At 37.6% G+C, this 13,323-nt stretch overlaps 1 pseudogene; it reads right to left on the bottom strand.

Annotated features, from left to right (window-relative positions):
* Positions 1-1,242: 1,242 nt before the first annotated feature.
* Positions 1,243-11,221, bottom strand: LOC111888427 (casein kinase 1-like protein 11; annotated as a pseudogene).
* Between the last annotated feature and the right edge of the window lie 2,102 nt (positions 11,222-13,323).

Below are 13,323 nucleotides of genomic sequence, written 5' to 3' on the forward strand. Positions count from 1 at the left end.
AGAAGTGATTCGGACAATTAGGCTCTATGTCAACCATTGGGTTTTGGTGTAATTTCATCTGAGGTTTTGGAATCATTTGGTTTGGATTTTTCTTCTAAGGCTTCCTTCTCAACCTTCTTCTTTTCTGCCTCTATTTGCTTGCAGTTTTCATCATGGGCTTGATTGAATGTTCTCACAAAGTTCTTCAAAGTTGAAACAACTGAAAAAATATATGTAGTGAAATTAATATATATATATATATATATATATATATATATATATATATATATATATAAAGAGTAGATTTTAAAAGTAAATTAGTGGTTAATTAATAATTACCATGTTCATATGGACACCGAGCTGGATCCTCTCAAAAGTAAATAATTAATGCATCCACATTTTTACCCTACAAAACAAAACATAGTATTTAAACTGATAAGGATGTGGAGGGTATACTGTAAAAACTCAGACATGGCTATAATGTAGATACCAGGGATATATATATATATATATATATATATATATATATATATATATATATATATATATATATATATATATATACCTTAAACAAATTAGCTTCCAGATCAGATTGAGAGCTGCAAAAAACTAATATATGTTAAGGTAGTATTTGGAGGATGTAATATGATGACATACACATCCAGAAGGCTATTATCCATGAGCTTGACCAACACCAGGGGCATTATTGGTAGAAATAATGTTACTATTTGTAGGGTTGATAGGGATAATGTCTCCTCAATTTGTTCAAGTACTGAAGCTCCCTATTGAATATATTATGTTTTTCTATGCATATGGGAACATGGGGAGGCGTCCTATGGGGGTAGATTTGTCATTTGACATACCGGTGACTGAACTAGAGGTGAAGACAAAGCATTTTCATGAAATTTTTTGTTCATATCAATTCCTTCTACATAGGGCAATTAAGCCAACTAATTTGACTAAGTTGACAAGGTTTCTAATTTGAACTAGTTTCTAGATGATGAATGGAATATAAATTCAAGTAGGGTTTTCAAGTTTGAACAACGGATATGTTGTTACCTTAACGAGGCCAGGTGGACCATAACACCACATTTTTGCTGAATTTAATAAATTAGAGATATTTCAAATTTTTGTAAATACAAAAATAATGATACCTTATATTGGAATACACACTTTGAGACATGAATACGAGTAGATTAACTTGTATATATACATAGGAAGTAGAGATGGAAGGAGCGAGAACTCCGGGCGCATTGGGTTGGTTCATGCCCACTCGCACACACCAAGTATCTAAAAACAAATAAAATTTTCGAAGTTTTTTTTCAAATATTATCCAAAGTCAAGCAATTTTTCAAATGTAAGAACATTGCTTTTATAGGTAAAAATGTAAAAGTCAAAATTTTCTTATTTTTACTCACAGCATCCTTGGAGGGTGTAACATTCTCTGAAGATCTATGCCTTGGTTGATGATCACCATGCAAGCCGCTACTAGAACCATTTCTTCTAGTAAATGACTCAACTGCCCCTGAGAATCTATCTCGAACCTCTTGTTTCACTAAAATGGTATAAATAATCAACCATTAAGATTTCCTTCTCATTCTATTTGATAAATATTAAAATTAATAGAAGTATATTAAGTAAAAAACAAAGTTAAACAAACCTAGGGTCCTTTCTGCTCTCTCTGCTGATATTCCAGGGTTCAATGGTAACTTTGTAGTTGTCTGCTCATAATAAAGATAAATAAATGTTTCAGAAAATTCAGAAAATTAACAAAAAAATAACTTACCCTTCCTCTAGAACTGGAGCCCACATGGGGATACTTTAACATGGTCCAGTCAAATATATAGTCAAACTGATAAACTGAATAAAGAAACTTTGACACATGAACACTTCTTGTTCAATATACTGACACGTATTTAAGAAAATAATATACAACAATATAATTATTTAAAAAATATAAATGAATTCTACCTTCTCTAGTGAAAAGTTCACGGAAAAGCCTCTTCAAGTAAGAATAATCTGGTTTGTCCTCAAATCGCAAAGATCAACAATAATGGAAATATTTTATGAATTCAGTAGGATAAGATTTGCAAAGCACCTGTAAGATAAAAGTAAATAAATAAAATAAAACTTAAAGAGAATAAGTACTTAAAAGTATATTTGTTGTTATAAATAATAATCAATACCTCAATGGGAGTAAACATCTTTTTTTCACTAATCTTATCATATTTCTGCTTCTTGGTGCCAGCTTTTAACCCCTGCCATGGAAGGCTACAACAGCATACACATATTTCATAACATAAGCTAAGATGATGATGTATAAGACTATATTCCACAGATTTCATATTTTTAGTCATTTCATCACAGATTAGTCACAAATTAAATACATTCAACTGATTCAAGTATACAGATAACATACATACAATTATACAGATTAAACACAAATTTTGACAGAAGCTAAGTGTGTCTATTGAGAGGGGAAAGTCGACAACTGTACCTGAAGTGTGTGGCTGAATGAAAATCTCAAAATAGATAGAGTTGGAGAGTGGGGAGCCTGACTGTCGAGATAAAAGGCAAAGGCACAAAGCTCTTACGAATTATTGTCACGAATGGTAACATAAATGGTAACATGTTTGGAATTGTAATGAATTATTGATGTAATTTCTGTTCTGCGTACTTACATTTTTGGTCCCAAAAAGTTTTTTCTCTTGCATTTTGGTCCTTGTTTGAGGCTCTTGTAACGCTTTTGGTCCTTGTTCCTGTTGGAATAGTGTCTAAGGCTGCAACTATATTGGGCAAGTACTTGACCCGGTTGTGCATGGTCCTTTTGGGTTGCCTTCACCATAGCAACTTGATAGGATGATTTATTAAGAGAGAGTAAATATTATAAAGAATAATATATGGTTATTTAATTAATATAAGTCATAGAATTAATTAGAATTAATTTGGTGACTTAAAGAGATTAATTAAATAAAGGGGTATAAACTGTCAATTGTTTGATAGTTAAGCTTTAGACTGTAAATCCATTGGGATATGCTTTGGACGAATTCTAAGAGTATTAGGATAGCCAAAATCGTCCAAAGGCTTATCTATGGAATGGATTTGGATAGCCTTAAGAGAAGATTATCCAATTAGGGTTTAGGTTGTAACCCTTAAGGAGTCTACAAGTATAAATAGACCCTATGGCATGGGGAATTCGACACTTGACCTAAAGTAAGGAACCTCTGGTCGAAATTCCTCCCCTCTCCTCTCTCCCAAATCATCCTCCTTGCTTTGGTGTTTGTAAGCCATTAGAGGAGTGACATTTGTGACTCTAGAAGCTCCAAGACCTCAAGATCAACAAGGAACTCAAAGGTATGATTCTAGATCTGTTTCAATGTTGTTATTTAACCTAATTAGTAATTAGAAGTCTTGGATTCAAAGCATGTTTATTAGAAAGCCTAGATCCAAGCATTAGGGTTTTGCATGCGCACATAGGAAAGTTCTTATGGCTAAAACCCATCAGTGGTATCAGAGCCTAGCTTGGTTTTCTTTAAATTGTTGCTTGATTAACTGAAACAAACCTGCAAAATTCGATTTTTAGGTTTTTGATTCACTGACTCGGTGAGTCCCAAGGTGGACTCGGCGAGTCCCCTTGTGCACTCAGCGAGTCCAGGCGTCAGGAATGACCAGATTCGGGATTTCTTTGTGGTTATCTTATGGAAACTTACCTTAATCATAATAGATCAACCTAAATCTGATTTTATGATATATATGACTATTATCTTGATCTAGCAAAAGGTATTTATCAACTAATTAAATATTTAATTTCCTTATATGATAATTAATTAATTATTTTAATTATTTTGGTAATTATCTCTCAAAGAAATCTTGAATAAATCAAATATAGATAATTAGGATATTAATTGTTAATTGGAATTATTTGTTATTTGATCCTCCATGTTTTAAATGTTTAAAACTTGTCCTCAGGTTTTGAAATTTATATTTGTCATTAAAAGTTTTAATTTAGACAACTTAAATTTCAAAACCCTAGATTTTAAAAGGTTTAAAATACAACCCTATACTAATATGATATTACTAGAATAATATATATATATATATATATATATATATATATATATATATATATATATATATATATATGTATAACTAAATGCTAGTCTTACCGTTAGTAGGCCTCATTCACGAAGCCAATCTATAAGGTGGGTATAAGGTTGCGGCCTATAAAATGGCGCTTAATGGGTGTACACTCACACCCACCGCTTGCTTGATTGGTGGAGGGTCGTTAGCCGAACGGGTAGGATAGGGCAACCTCATCCTCTCATTAAAAGTATAATAAGAAATATAAAGTAACTACACATTTTTTTTAAAATTTCCCAATCCTAGTTACTTTAGGAAAAGTGAATTGATGCAATCCCATGAAATTACACTTTGCACCTTGCTAAGATGTTAGTGGAGCGTGTGTGGTTTACCGGCACACTAATTGGTTCTAAGCGAAGGTGGCAAAGGGTGATTCATTGTTTATCATAGTTCGATGGAGCATGTGTGGTTTACCGGCACATCGAATAGGTGATCGTTACAATGAAGGCACCATGTGAATTTGCATGGTAATTCACACCCGCTTTGTGATCCTCGGCATCCCAGTCACAAACAAGAGGGGCATATCGAGATTTAAACATGCCATTGAATAGTTTCAATAAATCTCATCCGAACCTAGGAATTCTCAAAAAACACTTAGGACTAATAGTTTAAGTTTTGTGATGGAGAATTAGTGAATCGTCATTCACTTACCTTCAATTTATTTGCATGTTAGATTACGGCATCCCTTTTCTAGTATGTAAATGTTATTGTTGGATCCTAGCCCTAATTTTCTTATTGGGTGATAATTAGGGATTCTTATTCTAATCTATCTTTGTCCTTTTTTCTAATTGTAGATGTCGAACGCAAACAATGCTGCTGCTAGTTCTTTCACGTTGATGAGCCTTTGCCAAAAGGTCACCTTCGATGGAACGAACTTTAGCGAATGGATAAGATACATTCGCACCATTGCTCGCTATGAGGACAAGGAGTATGTCCTTGATGAGAAGCTCGAGAAAATCAACACCGAAATCGCTACTCCCGCCGAAATCACCGCCTTTGAAACTCAAGAGCGAGATGCAACGAAGGTACATTGCATCATGATCGCCACCATGAACTCCGAATTCCAAAAGTCCTACGAGGACATGTACCCGTACGAGATGCACCAAGACTTATTGGAGAGGTACCACCAAAACGCGAGACAAGAGCGGTATGAGATTTTCACTAACATGATTTCCGCGAAGATGGGTCATGGAGAATCTCTTACCGTGCACTTGCAAAAGATGCAAAGGTATGTCGACCGCCTTCGTAAGTTAAATGTTGACTTCGGTGAGGACTTGGCGATCGACATGGTGCTTCACTCTTTGCCTCCGATGTACAACCAATTTAGGATGACCTACCACATGAACAAAGAAGAGGTCACCCTAATCAAACTCCAAGGTCTCTTGAGAGTCGCTGAGAGCAACTTCAAGGACAAGTCTGTTGCACCTACTCCCAATCCGTCCACTGCTCCTGTCTTGGCTATTGGACAAGGGAAGGGAAAGAAGAGGAAAGCTTCATCGAAGAACTATCGCAAGGTGAAAGCCCGAGATGGTGCCTCTTCTAGTGGGACCAAAGTTGATCCCGCTAAGCCTTGTCCTAACCCGAAGGAGGCAGAGTGCCACCACTGCCACAAGACAGGACATTGGAAGAGAAGCTGCCCGGATTACCTGCAAGCAATCAAAGAAGGAAAGATCAAGCCATCTTTCGCAGGTATATACACAATCAAATCTAACGATTCTAATCATGCTATTTCTTGGGTTCTTGATACCGGTTGTGGTTATCACATTTGTTCTAATGTGCAGGGACTAAGAAGAAGTAGGGATGTGGAGCAAGGAAGGATCAATCTAATCATGGGGAACAGAAGATCGTCGCCTGTGACCAAGATTGGAGTGTATTCTTTAGTGCTTAGGAATAGTTTGGTTTTAGATTTGAACAATTGTTGCTATTCGCCAGAAATGGCTAGAAACATCATTTCATTTCATGGTTTATATAGACAAGGGTTTAGATTTTCTTTTAATAATGAGAATGGTTCTATTTTGGCTTATCTAAATGGTGTCTTTTACTTTGAAGCTATACCATGTAATGGAATATATGAAACCGTTATGATTGTTGATAACTTAGGAAATGATGTTTTGAATATTGATTCTTCCACTAGTATGGATAAAGCATCCATGTGGCATTGTCGTCTTGGACATATCAACAAGAAACGCATAGCCCAACTCCAAAAGGATGGAGTGTTGGAGTCATTCGACCTTAGGGAAGATGACACATGCGAGCCTTGTTTGCTTGGAAAGATGACTAAGTCACCCTTCACGAGTACATGTGAAAGGGGCGAGGGTCTATTGGACCTAATACATACCGATGTATGTGGACCGTTTAGATCAACCACGAAGGATGGGAACCACTTCTATGTGACTTTTACCGATGACTATAGTAGATATGGGTATATCTACCTAATCAAGCAAAAGTCAGACACCTTTGAAAAGTTCAAAGAGTTCAAGAATGAAGTGGAGAATCAATTGGGCAGGAAAATCAAGATGCTTCGATCCGATCGAGGAGGAGAGAACCTTAGTCTTGAATTCGACGATTATCTCAAGGAGTGTGGAATAGTTTCACAATTGACGCCTCCTAGGACACCGCAGTTAAATGGTGTGGCAGAAAGGCGTAATCGAACCTTATTGGATATGGTTCGCTCTATGATGAGTCGTGCTTCGCTACCAATCTCTTTTTGGGGGTATGCCTTAGAGACTGCCGCCCATATCCTTAACCGAGTCCCTACTAAGAAGGTTGCCAAAACACCTCACGAGATGTGGACAGGGAAAGCTCCCTCGTTGGCACATATCAAGGTTTGGGGTTGCGAGGCTTTCGTAAGACGAGATACTCACGACAAGCTTGAACCTCGAAGTGAGCAATGTATTTTCATCGGCTACCCGCAGACATCCTTTGGATATCTCTTCTATAGACCGAAGGACAATGTTGTCTTCATTGCGATGAGAGGAGTTTTCCGAGAGCGAGAACTCATAAGCCAAGGAGACAGTGGGAGGCAAATCGAACTTGAAGAGATTCAAGAATCGATAGATGAAGGAACCTCTACCGCTGGCACTCAAACCGAGGAGGAAACTCCGGTTGAACCAATTGACGAATCCTTACCTCTTAGACGTTCCGATAGAGTTAGAGTTCATCCCCAGTTTTATGGCCTTCATATTACTACCGAAGGGGACACGTATATTAGTGATAGTACACTAATAAATCTTGATGAACCTAATAGCTATAAGGAAGCCATGGCAGGCCCGGAGTCTGCAAAATGGAAAGAGGCAATGGATAGCAAGATCCAATCCATATATGATAACCAAGTTTGGAATTTGGTTGATTACGTGCCCGGACGTAAGACCGTTGGGTGCAAATGGATCTTCAAGAAGAAGACCGACGTGGATGGGAACGTACACACATATAAAGCGCGATTGGTCGCGAAGGGCTTTACTCAAACTCTCGGAGTTGACTATGATGAGACCTTCTCACCAGTTGCGAAGATTAAATCTATTAGAGTGATGCTAGCAATTGCCGCATTTCATGATTATGAGATTTGGCAAATGGATGTCAAGACCGCTTTCCTTAACGGAAAGTTGGCTGAGGATGTTTACATGGCTCAGCCAGAGGGGTTTGTGGATCCGAAGCATCCAGATAGAGTGTGTAAGCTTGAGAAGTCCATTTATGGACTTAAGCAAGCATCTCGCATATGGAATCTTTGTTTCGATGAGAAAGTCAAAGAGTTTGGATTTGTACGAAGCGAAGACGAATCTTGTGTATATGTCAAAGCCAGTGGGAGTATAGTAAGCTTCCTTGTTCTATATGTCGATGACATATTACTCATAGGAAACGACATCCCGACTCTGCAGGAGGTTAAGTCCTGGCTCGGGAAGTGCTTCGCTATGAAGGACCTCGGAGAGGCTTCTTACATTTTGGGAATAAGGATAGTAAGAGAGAGAAGTAAGAGACTAATTGGACTTAGTCAGAATACTTACTTAGAGAAGGTACTAAAACGATTTAGTATGGAAAACTCAAAGAAGGGAGAACTACCGATACAAAGTAATGCCAAATTGAGTAAGACTCAAAGTCCGAGTACCGAAGCTGAGATAGCGGAAATGAGCCGAGTACCATACGCTTCTGCAGTTGGCTCAATCATGTACGCTATGACTTGTACTCGCCCTGATGTAGCCTTCGCTTTGAGCATGGTTAGCAGATATCAAGGGAATCCTGTCAAAGCACATTGGATTGCGGTGAAAAACATCCTTAAGTACCTTCGGAGGACGAAGGAATGGTTCTTAGTCCTCGGAGGGAGTGATGACTTGATGGTGCGAGGGTATAGTGACGCCAGTTTCCAGACCGACAGGGACAACTACCGTTCGCAGTCGGGCTGGGTCTTTACCCTAAATGGAGGAGCAGTGACATGGAAGAGTTCCAAACAAGAAACCGTAGCTGATTCAACGTGCGAATCAGAGTACATTGCAGCGAGCGAAGCGTCGAAGGAGGCAATATGGCTAAAGAACTTCATCGGTGATCTTGGAGTTGTACCTGCCATAAAGGAGCCAATGGAGATTTTCTGTGATAACAAAGGTGCGGTTGCCTTGACCAAGGAACCGAGGGATCATGGTAGATCAAGACATATCGACAGAAAGTATCACTTCATTAGACATCGTGTAGAAGAACGACAACTCGTAGTGAAGAGGATATCATCAGAAGATAACCCAGCAGATCCGCTTACGAAGGGACTGAGTAGGGTTAAGCACTTGCAGCATGCTAGGAGCATTGGGCTGAAGGATGATATTAGCATAGATTAGATAGTATTAGAAACGTGTAATAGATAAATGTAATTGACATTTGATGATTAAATAAAGGAGTTTTATTTATGAGTAATGTTACTATCTTATGTTAATTGTTTAGCTATTGGTTCACTTTGCATGTTTTGACTTCCATAATAATTGAGTTTATTAGGAATAATCGAATTATTCAAATGGTCCACAATCGTTCATATGTTGGGAGTGGATATGAATGAAGATTGTCATGAATTGGTGTGTAGAATGTCTAAATGGTGTTAGACATAGCAAAAGATTGCTGCAACGTTCATGAGTGCTTATGAACTAGTTTTGAGCATTGGAATAAACCCGCGCTTGCTGGAATCACCTTATGGAATACGATATAAAAGGTGATCGCAAGACGATAATATCATATAGTCTTAAAACCTAGATATATGGTTTATTATTTGTTAATTGATTGTACATTGATAATACGAAAACGCATCAGTAACTTGGTGTTATAAAACGTATTGTTGTGTATAGTTGGTTAATGAGTAAGTAAATGCATATAAGTCGAAGTTTATCTGTAACTTTTCTCTAAGAGGGAAAAAGCGATATCTCGGCCGCTCGATGATTTGATTTGACTTATGTGCCGGGCCCGGTCAGAACTGGATTGATGTGTTCGATTAAGTTCTATGTCGAATAAATCAGAGATCGAGAAACCTAAATGCTTGACTAACCATTCCATATGATTGTCAGCATGATATCTAACAGAGGACTGTACGTTCCCTTATCTAAAGGACAAGATTGATTAGATCAGAGTTGACAGCGTCTTTGAGAGCTACGATTGCAAACCAAATTGTACTTGTATAGTTACTAGACTTATCCAAGTGGGAGACTGTTGGAATAGTGTCTAAGGCTGCAACTATATTGGGCAAGTACTTGACCCGGTTGTGCATGGTCCTTTTGGGTTGCCTTCACCATAGCAACTTGATAGGATGATTTATTAAGAGAGAGTAAATATTATAAAGAATAATATATGGTTATTTAATTAATATAAGTCATAGAATTAATTAGAATTAATTTGGTGACTTAAAGAGATTAATTAAATAAAGGGGTATAAACTGTCAATTGTTTGATATTTAAGCTTTAGACTGTAAATCCATTGGGATATGCTTTGGACGAATTCTAAGAGTATTAGGATAGCCAAAATCGTCCAAAGGCTTATCTATGGAATGGATTTGGATAGCCTTAAGAGAAGATTATCCAATTAGGGTTTAGGTTGTAACCCTTAAGGAGTCTACAAGTATAAATAGACCCTATGGCATGGGAAATTCGACACTTGACCTAAAGTAAGGAACCTCTGGTCGAAATTCCTCCCCTCTCCTCTCTCCCAAATCATCCTCCTTGCTTTGGTGTTTGTAAGCCATTAGAGGAGTGACATTTGTGACTCTAGAAGCTCCAAGACCTCAAGATCAACAAGGAACTCAAAGGTATGATTCTAGATCTGTTTCAATGTTGTTATTTAACCTAATTAGTAATTAGAAGTCTTGGATTCAAAGCATGTTTATTAGAAAGCCTAGATCCAAGCATTAGGGTTTCGCATGCGCACATAGGAAAGTTCTTATGGCTAAAACCCATCAGTTCCAAGTAAAATGACTACTTTTGTCCCCATGTATAGCTAAAATTTTCAATTTTTGTCCCAAAAGTATAGCCATTTTAGTCTGAACAAGTACAAAAACATTACAGGAATGCAATTTACTCTAAAAATTATAATACATAAATTAAAATTAAAATTTTAAGTAAAAAACAAACCTTGGGATCAGTTGAAAGAAGACACCAATATATATCAGCCCGATCACGAAGATCTGGATTATCAAATGGAGATTGAACATTTGGGTACATTGCAGTGATCGAGTCTAGTCAAAACAAGTAGTGATTACCTTTTTCATTCCCCAGTTTGTTGTTAATGTCCATGACCACTGGAATGTATGAAATTTCCCCTTCCAGCTTTAAGATCTGTCCTGAAGACAAATCAGATGTTGCCCTCACAAATTCCAATCCTATAAATAACCTTGAAAGAATTGGGTCCCTCAATTCCTTTTCCCTTCTTTCTTTCCATTCTCTCCGTGGAAGAAGTTGAACACTCGGATCACCCTGAAGAAACTGGCAAGCTTCTGTGAATTCAGTTCCATAAGAAGGGTATGATGTTGGGGAAGAGCATAGTCACATAGTTCACGGTACGCTTCGGTACAGGAACGAGGATCGAGATCGCGGTTCGCTAGGGTGGACTTACCAGGTAGTGTGGGGGTAGGTTCATTTCGGTACATTTGTTACTTCCTAGTACGGTGTACCATAGAATTTGGTACGGTGTACCCCTTTTGAAAACATAATTCCAACAACAATTAACTTAGGTTTGTAACACACTAATACTTCAACTCAAATTGTAACATTCGAGCAACTAAAAATTTAAATCAGATTGTAACACACTAACTTTAAAATGATGACAAATTTCCAAAAATTAAAAGTAAAATCAACAACAAGAACATTAACACCATAACAGGAAGCGTAAAAAAAAAAAAGAAGGAACATTAATAACTTGAAATTAAGATTGTGTGATAAACAATAAAATTCAGCCATGTATTCCTTGACCCAACAAATTAATTATTTCTAATCAGTTGCAGATGTGAAATCGCCTAATGGCCATTTGAAATCTGAAATCAATTAAGTGATTCATTAACTAATGTGAAGTTGTGAACCGATTAAAATCAATAAATTGAGTATAATCAATAAATTTAATCATACCAGTTGCTTCAATCGAATCCTAATTTATAAGGAAAATAAAAAATCAATAGAAAAACTGGTAGATTTTGAGACCAATTAGACAAAACGTTGGTACCAGGGTACCAAATCGGCGTTCCAAAAACGCAAAATTGGCTACCCAAACTCCAAATTGGTGATCCCAAATCACATATTAGACCAAATCCGTTCGCTAAAAACACGTTCCAGCAATCGATTTTTCCATTCAGTGGGGTCGTTGAGTTTCCGTACCGAAGTACATTTCCTCCTACGATCGGAACGATAACGTACCATGATTGGGAACGAAATGTTTAGAACATGGATCATGGCTGATAGAGCGATCTCTGTGACTATGGGGAAGAGTTATTGGGTTCCTCATGAAACATCGAAGGTTTATAAAGATTATGGGTTTCAATCCTACGAAAACATTGGAGCAAGTCAATTTGAAATTGAGCCGAAGGAGTACCATGAATGTAGGAAAACACTGTTTCCTCTCGGATCGAACTCTGATAGCCCAGACTTCATTGTCTCCAGTTTTGCCTCCAAATCCTTCACATCTCCTGATTTGACCTATATATTCTCCTCAAAAGAGATTTTCTCCTATTATCAGCGTTTCAGGAACCCAAATTAGCCTGAGTAAACTAATTTTTAGGTATTTTCATTATACGAAGAAAAGTGATTAATACCTGGTGTAACTTCTCCATGAAATTTTCATCTTCCCTTTCAATTGCATCGTCGTCACCCCTTATGTAAAGCAGGTAAGTATTCGGAGTATAGATGAACATGTTGTCGCCAGAAATCGAGTGTGACTGCGTGGAATTTGCAAGGTGCTCGTTATACATTGCAATATGTACAAGCCAATGAATCACGGCTAAAATAGTAGGAAACATGTAAGGCGTTCCAGGGGATTTTAAGGCCGACTTGTTGACAAGGGTAAATGTTGATTCAAACCCTAGAAATAGCTCCAAAAGGGTCAGTGATTGGGATGGGTAAAAGATTTAGAGGAGGTTGCTTCGAGCCATAGAAATCACACGACGTCGAGAATAATGAAGAAGCTAAGGGGGGGGGGGTGTTTGAGAGTGATGTATGTTCTTATTCTGGGTGTGTAGCTTAGAGGCATCGTGCTTGAAGGTGCTTGCAATCAACATTTATTTTTGGTAGACGATAGGTGAAGGAAGGAGTTCAATCGATGTTTTTAGAGTGAAATCGGAGATTGGAGAGCCGAAGAGGAGAGAATCACAGAAGCATGAAGTGTGGATTGATTTTTTGGGGTTCAATGATGGTGAAGCGGATAGGAGAGGAGGGAGAGGGGAGAATCGATTGCAATTGCAAAGATGCAAGATAGAAGGCAGAAAAGAACAAGGCGGGTTTTCAAAATTTTGGGGATTTCATTTTCGCCCGTATCTACTAAACGCGCGTTCACAAAAATTATAAAGCGACACTTATAGAAGACGCCCATTTAAGATACAACGCCCTCCGTGTTCTAATTTTTTTTTTCTTATGGCACTAATTTAAGGGCACGCAATAATGCGTGACCTAAATCCTTAAATTTTTTGAAGAGATGACACTTTTTTAATGTCACTCTCTTTTGTGTAACATAAATCAATGAGTGTCGTGGTTTGGGCGTCGTAAA

The sequence above is a fragment of the Lactuca sativa genome, chromosome 8 (genome assembly GCF_002870075.4).
Source record: "Lactuca sativa cultivar Salinas chromosome 8, Lsat_Salinas_v11, whole genome shotgun sequence".
In the NCBI taxonomy this organism is placed as follows: Eukaryota; Viridiplantae; Streptophyta; class Magnoliopsida; order Asterales; family Asteraceae; genus Lactuca; species Lactuca sativa.